The sequence below is a fragment of the Schistocerca gregaria genome, chromosome 4 (assembly GCF_023897955.1).
Source record: "Schistocerca gregaria isolate iqSchGreg1 chromosome 4, iqSchGreg1.2, whole genome shotgun sequence".
NCBI classification, from domain to species: domain Eukaryota; kingdom Metazoa; phylum Arthropoda; class Insecta; order Orthoptera; family Acrididae; genus Schistocerca; species Schistocerca gregaria.
In genome coordinates this window covers 549,481,398-549,495,496 of record NC_064923.1, presented here as the reverse complement: position 1 = coordinate 549,495,496, position 14,099 = coordinate 549,481,398, and the positions used below count along the sequence as shown (strand labels likewise).

General features: G+C 41.2%; 1 pseudogene; it reads left to right on the top strand.

Moving 5' to 3' along the window:
* The first annotated feature begins 13,380 nt into the window (after window positions 1-13,380).
* Window positions 13,381-13,498, top strand: LOC126268434 (5S ribosomal RNA; annotated as a pseudogene).
* Window positions 13,499-14,099: the final 601 nt, after the last annotated feature.

Here is a 14,099-nt window from a genome sequence, read left to right as displayed (position 1 = left end):
AATACTGGTATGACTGCAGTTACATCAAATCACAAAAAACCCGTGTAAGAAATGAGGCCAAATAATTTTGGACCTAGCGTTTAGTTCTATCAGTGGATTATCCAGCACGGTGATGCATTGCTGAACTTTGTATTGCCTGCAGATGATGTGGTTCTAACCGACGCATAAGCCACATCTGGAGTGATGATAAATCATATCCTGCACTCGTTTTAGCCCATCGACAACGGTTCTGTATCGACGTGAAGGCTGGAACTGAGCGAAGTCAACCAACAGAACTTTATTTTGAATTTTTTCGATATTCCATCAGTTTATTGTATCTCTAATGGATTCTATACCGCACAGATCGGGGCTAGTTGGCAAAGTTTTTAGCTTACGATTTTTCTATTTCTTCCTATAGTGCTTTCCGCTTATACGATCGATACTGAAGATAGTGGTATCTCTTAACTATTTATTTATGGTGAAAATATCACTTAGAATTGCATGCAGGAATCGCAAAAAAATGTTTACTAACACGTTACATCTATGCCAATTAACCCCACGTGAGGGACAAGTTGGAACACGTGCTGGGATAAGTTGGCGTGGTTAACAGGTTCTGAGGAATACACACAAGTTAGTGACTAAGACTCTTTTATTTCAGTACAATATCAAGGACAAATGGTGTTGACACTTTCCTACTTCTAGATTTTTCAATTGCTTCTACATTTTGTATTAGTGACTGTCAAAATGGCAACAATATTAAAATATTATTAAGTCAGTAAATGAACATAAAAAGTTACATGATAATAAAATAAAAGATAGCAACGAAATTGTAGAATCGCAACTTCATGTCCTCCAAGAAAGTACGAACTGGTGGTGTTAGTTTTCCCTCAATTTTGCTTCTGTTATACCAAATCGGGTCAGGAATGTGAGGTCATCTCCAAAATTTGTTTTCTTTCATCATTGTGAAACAAATATTTCATCACCATCAATTTCCAATATCTTTCCACGATACAGACGTGCATTATACTTCACCATCACGAAGTCTTCCACGTGACACTGCTCCGAACTGTCTTCTTGAACTACATTCATACTGTTCTCTTTGGTAGTCGGTGTTGGTGGGCATTCTCGAGATGGTGGAGACTTGGGCTCGTATTCCCCTTCAGTGTCTGTACGTAGTGACAAGTCGAGGCTATCCTCAGAATCACCATAGCTTATTATATCTGACGTTTCGTCTTCAGATTCCCGAAGATAGTTTTCCCTTCCTCTTTTTTTTGAGTTGCAGCCCTTTTGCCTGCCTTCTCTAAAACAGACCTACTAATTGACACTTGCTTACTTTTTGCCTTTACATTTTTGGTAGGAGTGTCTGTCAAGATAGTGTGTCTTCTTTTCCTGCCACGGTTACACAGTTTTCGTGGGCCTGCTTTTGGAAAAAGGCGAATTTCTTTTGGTGCTACATTTCGGGATGATGATTGTTTGCTTCGAGTAGGTGCATCAGTGGAAGACGAGATGGAAGGACATTACTGTGGCGGCGGGTCAGTTACAACGTCGGCTTTCACAGTCTGGACGCCATCAGGAGGCGGGCGATCAGTGACAGAAGATGGCAGAAAGTCGAATTCATGAAAGGTGGCAGGATCGACAGGGCAACTTCCGCTTGCTCTAAACCCTGCGGTGATAATGGATGGGGTTGTTGCAAGCGAAAAGCTGTATTCCCGATGCTAGGTATGTGATAAATTGGAATCGTTTGTCCAGGATGATTAGTCATCCAAGCATCGCATACTGATATATTTTTTAAGTGGACCAAACACACTCAGGCCTAGAAGCTGCAATTTATGACTACAGTGTGGGGAAAATGATAGGACAACCAACCCATTTTCTTTCAGTTAATCAAGTGTTTCAGTAGATAAATGAGAGTCGTGGTTGTCAAAAGGCAGAAGTGTTGGACTATCCTTCGAACTTCTAGAATAGCGAATGAGGTGCTTGGAGAACTTAATAAAATTTGTTTTCACCATCCAGACTGACTTGTTGGCATCACCGTTGAAACGGCCCCTTAGAAAAATTATACATAACTGTGCTTAAACTGACACACAATATTTTTGGCGCAACGCAATCTGACTTTCAATAATCCCTACAAGAGAATGGCCCTGACTAAATTAACCTATACGTTTCACAAATCACTTACCTTACAAAAATCTTCGTTACTCAAACTACTGCAATACAGAGAGCGCCAATACTGCAAGCTAAATAAAAGATTGAAGCTACCGAAGGCTCTAACTACTGATAGGCATACTTAGCAAATGAAAGATTTTAATAGAGAAGGAACAATGTATTTAGCTTAATAGTCATAATATATATAGCAGTTCATGACATCCATTCTTACAAATTTCAAAACTCCGTCATCTCTCTCCCCACATCCACCACTGCTGGCGGCTCACCTCCAACTGCGCAACGCTACGCACTGTTAACATCCAGCTGCCCAACATTACAATGGCAAGTATTACAACAATGCCAACCAGCCACTGACTGCGCAAAGCACAGCCAGTGATTTTTCATACAGAGCGCTATGTGGCGTTACCAATAAAAAAACCTAAACAGCCTACTTACATAGCCCCCATGCTCCCCACAAAAAATTTACAAATTCTTTTGGGCAGTGGCCAATACAGATTTGAAAACTTTTTTCATCAGTACAATAACAAAGAAATGAAATGCACACACTTATCGATACAATGTTGGTCAAAAGCTAAAATTTTCTCACAGTGCATAAAGACAGTCCTGATCGTTCATCACAGTACAATTGCATTGTTTTTGCTCAATGTCTGAGCAGGAAAAGAAAATGCACACGGAAGTAGTCGATTTCCATGCAGTCTTTAAAAAGTATGTTGTCCTTCCAACGGAAAGACAGTGCTGACTCTTGACATGCTGACAGGTAATGGTCCACAACGAAGCAAACCCACAGCAGAATCAGTCGAAGTTTTGAAGAATATTGGTAGGTTGGTCATCACAGAGAAGACCCACTGTAGTCCTAGTAGAGATTATGGTATTGGTGGGCCACCAGAGGTACAGACCCACTGCAGTCCTTGCGGAAATAATGGTATTGGTGAGTCATCAAAGGTGTAGACCCACTGTAGTCCTTGTAGAGATGGCTAGCAGCCAACTGTTGCGACTGTGCAGGTGCACAATCACCATCGAAGAGTCTTGTGGACAATATAGCAAGTCCATAAACCACCACTTGTCCACTCACAAAGAATTTGTTTGAAATGTCCTTAGAACCAGCAATGCTGTTATCCAGTCCCTTGCTGAATTATTAACACACGTGCAAACACTATCAGTCCCTACTTCTCACATATTGTCCATATACTATGACCAACAGAAACGTGTGCAGTGAAATGTAATTTACAAGTTACTTAATTTGATGAACTAGTGTCAATTACAATTTTATAACATGAGAATACAATAACAAAGGTACAAAATATATCATTAAAGAACATAATAGTACAGATAACATTTGCAGTAATACAGGCTTTACAAAAGAGTCGAAATAACAAATACATCAGTGTTACAAAAATTATGACATAAGTACATACATAAAAGATCAGAATAACTTTTGAAACATCAACTTCACACATGAGCATTAGAACAAAACAGAATAAATCATGAGTAAACATCTTTACGAAGTAAATAACATGTTATTAATGCAAATTATATTTGAGGATAACAGTATTCCTCATCATAGTGAATGTAGCTTAGTATTAGAAGAGAAAAAATTCTATGAAACAGTACACAGAGACAGGAAGAAAATAAGTACACAAGGGTGCACAAACACATAGTTGGATAACACAAAAGGAAAGATTTGGTACTGCAGTCCAACCCAAAACTTCATTCCATAGATCGTCCCTGTTATTTCAACATTTGCTCCAGCAAAAAAAAATCCTTTCCAAGCATGCTTTCTGTATTCTGTTCACATCCTCTTTCAAAAATAGTTTTTCTCCACTGTACACTACTTTTTTGGACAAACCATTTTCTTATAGCTTCTCAATGCTTTTCTTCCAATTCATCATAGTTAGTTTCTTATATAGTCTACCCCCTCTTAAGCTAACTTAAACCTACTGAGCTCAGATGCTAAACTAAGGGACGACGCAATGCAGCAGCACAAAACAATTAACACAAACAGCAATGAAAAAAAATGGAAATTGCCAAAGCAAGCAGCAATATTACAACTAATACACTCCTGGAAATTGAAATAAGAACACTGTGAATTCATTGTCCCAGGAAGGGGAAACTTTATTGACACATTCCTGGGGTCAGATACATCACATGATCACACTGACAGAACCACAGGCACATAGACACAGGCAACAGAGCATGCACAATGTCGCCACTAGTACAGTGTATATCCACCTTTCGCAGCAATGCAGGCTGCTATTCTCCCATGAAGACGATCGCGATCGTAGAGATGCTGAATGTAGTCCTGTGGAACGGCTTGCCATGCCATTTCCACCTGGCGCCTCAGTTGGACCAGCGTTCGTGCTGGACGTGCAGACCGCGTGAGACGACGCTTCATCCAGTCCCAAACATGCTCAATGGGGGACAGATCCGGAGATCTTGCTGGCCAGGGTAGTTGACTTACACCTTCTAGAGCACGTTGGGTGGCAAGGGATACAAGCGGACGTGCATTGTCCTGTTGGAACAGCAAGTTCCCTTGCCGGTCTAGGAATGGTAGAACGATGGGTTCGATGACGGTTTGGATGTACCGTGCACTATTCAGTGTCCCCTCGACGATCACCAGAGGTGTACGGCCAGTGTAGGAGATCGCTCCCCACACCATGATGCCGGGTGTTGGTCCTGTGTGCCTCGGTCGTATGCAGTCCTGATTGTGGCGCTCACCTGCACGGCGCCAAACACGCATACGACCATCATTGGCACCAAGGCAGAAGCGACTCTCATCGCTGAAGACGACACGTCTCCATTCGTCCCTCCATTCACGCCTGTCGCGACACCACTGGAGGCGGGCTGCACGATGTTGGGGCGTGAGCGGAAGACGGCCTAACGGTGTGCGGGACCATAGCCCAGCTTCATGGAGACGGTTGCGAATGGTCCTCGCCGATACCCCAGGAGCAACAGTGTCCCTAATTTGCTGGGAAGTGGCGGTGCGGTCCCCTACGGCACTGCGTAGGATCCTACGGTCTTGGCGTGCATCTGTGCGTCGCTGCGGTCCGGTCCCAGGTCGACGGGCACGTGCACCTTCCGCCGACCACTGGCGACAACATCGATGTACTGTGGAGACCTCACGCCCCACGTGTTGAGCAATTCGGCGGTACGTCCACCCGGCCTCCCGCATGCCCACTATACGCCCTCGCTCAAAGTCCATCAACTGCACATACGGTTCACGTCCACGCTGTCGCGGCATGCTACCAGTGTTAAAGACTGCGATGGAGCTCCGTATACCACGGCAAACTGGCTGACACTGACGGCGGCGGTGCACAAATGCTGCGCAGCTAGCGCCATTCGACGGCCAACACCGTGGTTCCTGGTGTGTCCGCTGTGCCATGCGTGTGATCATTGCTTGTACAGCCCTCTCGCAGTGTCCGGAGCAAGTATGGTGGGTCTGACACACCGGTGTCAATGTGTTCTTTTTTCCATTTCTAGGAGTGTATAAGGTACTGTGCAGCAAACAAGAAAAATAAATCTGTAGTAAAACTGGCTTAACAGAGTAATACAAAGTCAAATTCAGTAACACTATGCCTGACAAACAGCAGCAGCAAATGCAATAATTTATATCTAAACATGACAAAGCTCAAGCAGGAAAAATATTACACTAAAGACAACAATGCAGATAAGGTAAATGTATATTCACATCTTAATGTCTATGTAATTGAAGTGGTGCACCACAAAACTAATTCTACAAAAGATATTACCAAGTAGTTGAAAAGAAAATTAAGTATACAGTAACTGTTATTAATACCTTCTTATTGTTCTTTCCTATCAAAGTGCTCCTTTTTCGAAGAACGTGGATCATAAAACGATTATTTATAGATCTGTTGACAGAGAGTGTTCACATTAGCAAATACATTTAATTTTATTTTATAAAACCAATGCTGCAACACAGCTGGAAACCAGATATCAAATGAAATAAGCAACTATGAAAGGCAAAGCATAAAAATATCATTCAATAGTCATGTGACATTTCATAAGTTAATAGAAATTCTGTCAACTCTCATAGAAAGACGCTTGTCATTATCAGGTGTGCAGATGTAAATAAGTATCTTTCCAAGTAATGAGTGTGTCGTTTTTGCGATGCTTTCTACAAAGGAATGTCAATAGCGAGGATAATGGCCTCTTTTTTTTTTTCTTGTGACTTTGAAAGGCACACACTAATGGCTTGTTTCCAGGTGGCTGTCGCGCAACTGGGTGCCCACGACGCATTACTTGCAGGTGGTCACTTAACTTTCTTACCGAAATATTTACGACACCAGTTTCCGCTACAGTGGCAGTCTCACGCTACAGTGGCAGTCTCATATAAAAAATTTCACAGGTCAAGAATTTGCATTACACATCTGTAGAAACAAAATCCTATTGATATAACAGTGTCCAAAAAAATTTCGTCGGCATTGTAACACATTCACGCATTTACATACATTTCATAACTCTTAAAGTACGATTCTTAGTTTCCAACAACCTTTTTCACGAACCAGAGTCCCTAACCACTACTCATTATTCCTTACTTTATTTGTCGACACTTCTTCAATATTTCATCATAACAGATATGTAGCATAATCAAAAAACTCATAAAGCATCAGCTTATTGATCATAAACATACCGCAACAGCATAATACATATCGTCATCATAACATCATAAAACCTCAGCCAAATCTCAAAATCTGTCACTGATGTAGTATAAAAAATGTTTGTTTCTCTCAGTTAAATGATCAGATAGCTGTGTAATTTATGTGTTAGAGAAATATGGTACCGATGTGTAAAGTTGTATAAGCAAATACCATATTAGCTAGGGCTACTTGTCCTTGCCAAACACATGGTTCACAAAGTAAGAGTGTACGCCCCTGAGGATTAATGTAACTATATCCTCAGGAGTTACAGATTACAGCAATGGAATGAAATGTATCGCGGAAAACCTTTGTATCAATGTACTTCAAATATCTTTGAAAATAAATGTTTTAAGTACAAAATTAATCACTCAAATACGTGTACTGTAGCGCTAAACTGTGCGTCTTGTTGTAAGATAATCTGTGTGGAAGTGTCGTAGTTATCGTCCTCCGAAAGCTAAGTTCTGCAGAAGTCAATGTACTTACCTCATGATAAGCAAAAGTGAAATGCTTTGCATATAGATATCGTAGTTATTACGTACCTTATCGTGATCAAGAAAGTACTATAATGTAACGTATTGTTGTGCTACGGAAAAGGCTGTCTTATTGTAGCTATACCACAAAAGTTACTACTAAAACATGTTATACTTTCCAGAAGAATTCAGAAAAACTGTGCAGATATAAAACAGAAACACCGCAAAAGCAACATTGTAAATTGTCACTCATTAGTAGCGTCGTGATATAATCGTGTAGCTGTCACATAAACTAACCACTGTCTCATCTGATATCTCACAGAAAGTACTTTAAATCCAGAATGAATTTTCAAGTAAACCAAAATGTTGCATTAAAATCTCGTTAGCAGTGCTGGTATATGTTCTAAGTATGTAAGCCTGATAGTCGTTACGTAATCGTTCAACTAACAAGCAAGAATGTACAAATACAACACTGTGTCGTCTGTTCACAATAACAATGCATTCGTAATTTCTGTTTAAATAGGTTCTCTTGGTTCTTGACTGGATATCTAACTTCAATCATTGTTGCATGTTAACAGTGTCTCAGTGTGACAAAACATACTAGAAATGTGAAGTGAAATGTTTCATGGCAAGGACAAAGTTAAAAATCAGATTATCTTTCAATAAACGGTTTTACATGTGAAATGTGGTGTAAACCTTTACTCTTCCTAGTACACACAGTTTCAACTTTAACGCAATTATCATGCGGTATACGTCGGTAAAGAGTACTGGAATTTTTCTCAAGGTTAGCTTATATTATTTTTCTCAAGCCCATCCGGCGCACGTGGCTGCCTGCGGTGCGAGTCATTGACAGTTTCTTTCTTGGCGCGCGTCGTTATTGGGATTATGAGACCTAACTTCTACAAATTCACCTTGTCGAGAGGGCCCCGCCCTGTTTGAATCCCGCCAGTTCTGATGCAATTCAGGTCTGTCGTTACGATCATATCGTCTGTCGTCATGTCGGTAGATACCATAGTTTCTTTCTTGTCGATCACATGGTGGAGAATTTCTCCCTGAATCGTAACTGCGCGCTGGACCGTTGTGTCTAAAGTTATTCTGTCTCCCCTGACAATAATTATTTTGGTTTCCATATTGTCTGTTTTTCTGATTGTCTCTGTGATAGTCATTACCGCAGAGAGGTGATCTTTCCCTGTAATTATTACTACTCTGCCAACGGTTGTCATACGGTTGGTGTCTGTTTTGGTCACGATTTACGTTGTACGAATAGCCTTGTCGTGTATTATTTCTGTCATCGCGGAATTGTGACAGGTGTGACCTGTAATTGTTGTGCTCCTGTTTTCGCGTTCCGCGATTGTCAGTGTCAATTTCCAGTTCTTGTAACAGTCCCTGAAAAGCTTCAATGTCGTGTTTGCATCGTCCTGCTAAAATAATCTGTCGTAAATGTTCAGGTAATTTGATTAAGCAAATGCGGATGAGTTCTGAGGGGCTGTATGGGTTCGAAAGATACTGATTCCTATGTAACATGTCTTCCAAATATTTGACAAGACTGGAAAATTAAGATTGTTCGAAATGTTTCATCATTATGGTGCTATGTTTTACTCGGTCTTGTGTAGCTTGAGACCAATATGCTGAGAGGAAGGCATGATAAAATTCTCCTTCACTGTGACAATCGTGAATGACCGATCGCATTCTTACAGCTGGTTCATTCTCCAAGTAGCCACATATAAATTCTAATCTGTGCTCTAATGACCAGTTGGGAGGAAAACAATGAGAGAATTGATGGAGCCACGCTTGTGGATGAATGTCGTTGCCAGAATTCTTAAATGTTTTGAATTTATGTGTAGTAATGAACAGCTTATAGTCAAAATCATCGTGTCGGCGAGTAGCATATCGGTCATTGTTACGTCATGTCGGCGGTTCCATCTCAAAATTCGGTGCACCTTGCCAATTTCTTTCAAGATTTCTGAAATGTCCTGTGTTATTATTTTGTGACTTTTCTGTATTTCTAAGTTCCTCTTCCCATGTTGGAGCGCGAGTGTCCTCTGAAATACGTAATTATTGTATTACCTGCATCAACTGATCTTGTACTTCCCGGATTTCTCTTTTGTGTTGCGTATTAATTTGATTCTGATTTTGTTTGAATTTCCTAATTTGTTCGAACTCTTCTGTGTCATTAAAGACTACCGGTTTTGTGTCATTCAGATTATCATCTACCTTCGTAGATAAATTATTTAGCTGATCCGAAAGTTCAACTACTTTCTCTGATAATGAACTGATTTCCTCCATGTGTCTTTCTGAACCAATTTTCAGAGTATCTACTGTATCCTTTAAGTTTTCCTGAGTTTTTGCAAGTTGCATAACCGAAACGGTAGATGCAGCTGAGTCCATTTTAGCTTGCAAGGTCTCATGATTTTCATGAACAATAGTTTGCAGTTCTTTTATGGCTGATTCGTGATTCTGTAATGCATTTTCATGCCGCGAAAAAATAGGTTTAAAATGCTCACAAATTTGTGTTTTAAGGTCATTACAGACTTTTTGATATTTCGATTCGATTTTATGTAACTCAGTAGTTAAATCTTCACGTGTTTGTTCAAGCGTATGTTCCACTGAGTCTAAGTTTTGAAGCTTTTGTTCCATTGCGTGTAACTTTTGAAGCTTATGCTGTGTTTGTCCTTTATTTTGTCCCATTGTGTCTAACTTTTAAAGATTTTGTTCCATTGTGTCTAACTGTCGCTGTGTTTGTCTCTGATTTTGTTTCATTTGTTGCATTAATTGCAATAATAATGTATTAGTGCCTGGAATCTGTTCCTCTATGCTTTTCGGCAGTACATTTGTCCCGGCAACATTCGCATTTTGACAAGCAGAAAATGTGTCTAGACTTATTTGAGAAAACGGTGAGGACACAAAACCTGAATGTACAGTATTTGCAAGATTGTGTCCTGTCATTTCGGATTCATGACGCGAGCTGTTGCCGATCGATCGATAATGCTTCTCTGTTCACTAATTGTTTCACTGTCTAGACCATTATTTGCAGCCCTCTCCATTTCCCTATTCACAATTACCAAATTACTCAAATTACTACTTTGAACATTAGTTAATTCATTACATGGTGGCGCTAACACACTGATTTCGTCTTCACTGTCCTTTCTCAGTTTACTTTGGAGCCTAGTATTACGTTTTTCACACGCCATTATTGTCACAATATTTCACACGACAACACAGAAAAACACAATTTGAAGAGCAAAAATAAGAGAACACATTAACATAGCAAATAATATCTAGTTAATTGCAAGCGCAGCTGCGAAATACTTGGTGCAAATCTACATGCATGCCACAATTGTTTTACTGTACAACAATGAAAGACTACAACTACAAAGGAGATTCTCTCTACAATTACGCGCTAGTAATAAACAAAGGCTACACTAACTACACAGACTACAAGAAAAAATCAGAAGATTCCAGTGAGGTATCCTCAGCTAAGGGTCGACATGAGAAACGTCCCCTTAGAAAAATTACACATAACTGTGCTTAAACTGACACACAATATTTTTGGCGCAACGCAATCTGACTTTCAATAATCCCTACAAGAGAATGGCCCTGACTAAATTAACCTATACGTTTCACAAATCACTTACCTTACAAAAATCTTCGTTACTCAAACTGCTGCAATACAGAGAGCGCCAATACTGCTAAGTAAATAAAAGATTCAAACTACGGAAGGCTCTAACTACTGATAGGCATACTTAGCAAATGAAAGATTTTAATAGAGAAGAAACAATGTATTTAGCTTAACAGTCATAATATATATAGCAGTTCATGACATCCATTCTTACAAATTTCAAAACTCCGCCAACTCTCTCCCCACATCCACCACTGCTGGCGGCTCACCTCCAACTGCGCAACGCTACGCGCTGCTAACATCCAGCTGCCCAACACTACAATGGCGAGTATTACAACAATGCCAACCAGCCACTGACTGCACACAGCACAGCCAATGATTTTTTATACAGAGCGCTATGTGGCGTTACCAATAAAAACACCTAAACAGCCTACTTACACCGTTAGAGCCAGCTGGAGCGTCTCGAACAAAATGTGGTTTGTATTTTGCTCTAGGAAATATGAAGAATGGAGGGACACATGATCTCCAGCTCGTACACATGTTGCAAGGGCTACGAGACTACTTCTTCCAGCAGAGGTTATCCTTCCAATTTGTTTCAAACCTTTCCGTGCTACCACTCTGTCTGGTTCCTGTACAGCTGTGGTCCCCGTTTCATACATATTCCACATATCCTGGGCTTGCAACTTCAGTCCATCCAAACTATTTTTAAGCAAATGGAAGAAATTGTTCACTTTTACTTCATTAAAACTGGTGGCCCTGGCTAGGCTTGTGGCTTCAGGTGTTTGGATGGATAAACTCTGATGGCTCTTCATAAAACATGTGTACCTCTCAGGTCCCGCCATTTTCTTTTTGTCCCAAGAAAGTGGTATATCATTTTTGGTGGTACTGAAAAGCAAATTTTCTAACCTCCTTCGGGCTTAAGCCGAAATAAATATCTGAGGCTTTCTTAAGGTATTCACATCCCAGATACTCCTGTTCGAGGGAGAAATCCTGTAACACATAATACGAAGTATGTCCTCAGTTGCAAACCTGATATTATGACAAGCATACGTAGCAGCTAGATATATGGCCTTGGAGTTCAATAGGCACACAGGGAAAAGTTTACATAACTATTTTTTTAAAGTTAAGTTACTTGGCAGATACATACCTTCCTAGGAGCTTTTTATCCACTTAGAACATCTGGGACTTAATAAGTGGAAGCATCAAATTCTCTCGCTTTTGGCCGTACAGGGATGCTGACTTCTTCTGCTGTGGCGGCTAGGCTTCTTTTGTCGATAATGTGAGCATGTATGGCATTCTTTACGTTCCGAGCAGTGTGCCTTGCTCGTTCCGTCCTTCATGGCAAACCTTCAACGAAATGTGTCAGAACGTAGTTAAAAAACGTCAGCAAATACCTATGTGAAAAAAAATGTGAGTGAGGGATAAGTTGGCGTACGCCAAGCGGACTATGCCAACAAACACCTCAGCCAAGGTGCCAACTTGCCCCAACAACATATTAGAGACAAGATGGATGCCTCACTGCTATACGATGCAAACTACCTGCTTAGCTGGGTGGTGACGGGCTCGCCTGCCGTGCAAGCGGGCCAGGGTTCGATTCCCGTCCGGGTTGGAGATTTTCTCCGCTCGGGGAATGGGTGTTGTGTTGTCCTCAACAATATGTCATGCTCAACACCGACGAGCAAATCGCCCAATGTGGCGTCGACTGAAATAAGACTTGCACTTGGTGGCCGAACTTCCCCGTATGGGGGCCTATGGGGCCCCCTGGCAATGATGCCATACGCTCATTTCATTTTTTTATGAAGTAGTTCAGTACTTGAATACAGTTATTATTGTCTCCTCTACCCATCACAGCTGCTTAAAATTGCCAGCCATATTTTATAGCTTCACGGAATAATAAAAACTTAGAGTGAAAAAAAACTCACCCATCTGAAAAACAAAAAAACATGAAACTTCCTGGCAGATTAAAACTGTGTGCCGGACCTAGACTCGAACTCGGGACCTTTCATATCAGCGGACAATCCGCTGCAGAGCGAAAATCTCATTCTGGAAACATCCCCCGGGCTGTGGCTAAGCCATGTCTCCACAATATCGTTTCTTTCAGGAGTGCTAGTTCTGCAAGGTTCGCCGGAGAGCTTCTGTAAAGTTTGGAAGGTAGGAGACGAGGTACTGGTAGAAGTAAGGCTGTGAGGACGGGGCGTGAGTCGTGCTTTGGTAGCTCAGTTGGTAGAGCACAATTTGGAAATCAGTAATGTAACTGTTGCTGCGTGACACTTTGAGTTTTAAGAGTTAATCAGATAAAAATACATTAGTTATGGCAAACTAATTTGTTGTCTAACAGTGCACATCGTTCACAGTTCTCAGTAACCCAAGACTTTAGACTACTAGTTACTTGAGCACTATTTTCAACAGTGAATAATTTACGAAGTTCATGCAATACATGAGATATATCGTTATCTCTTGAAAATAATTTTTACGTCACTATGAACACAGTGCCAACGGCCTTACCGCAGGAGTAATACCGGTTCCCGTCAGATCACCGAAGTTAAGCGCTGTCGGGCTGGGCTAGCACTTGGATGGGCGACCATCCGGTCGGCCGAGCGCTGTTGGCAAGCGGGATGCACGCAGCCCTTGTGAGGCAAACTGAGGAGCTACTTGATTGAGAAGTAGCGGCTCCGGTTTCGGAAACTGACATGCAGCCGGGAGAGAGGTGTGCTGACCACATGCCCCTCCTTATCCGCATCCAGTGACGCCTATGGGCTGATGATGACACGGCGATCGGTCGGTATCGTTGTACCTTCATGGCCTGTTCTGGAGGAGTTAAGTTAATGAACACAGTTCCTCTTTACAACATGTCAGAGACAGTTTCAGTGGAAGGGCAGAGTTAAGGTAGCTAACATCAAGGATCAAAATATCTTGTGTCAGGGCGTTTTAGAAAGAAAGAAAAAACAGTGACAAAAATGGACCATCAAAAGCAGACCCAGTGGATTTTCTTTGGCAGACATTACCCAACTAGCCAGTAGACATCTGTTTTGACAACCCATCTGTTAGAGATATTGCAAAAATTGTTGGGTCACTGAAAAGCAGTAACTTTTCTGGATATGTTTCAGCCAGAGCAAGCGTACTAGAAACTTGCTGACTTGATAGCAGTGTCCTTTAACTTTATGTACCAATCAGCTATGTTTCAAATCTGGAAATATCTGAGCCTCAGAG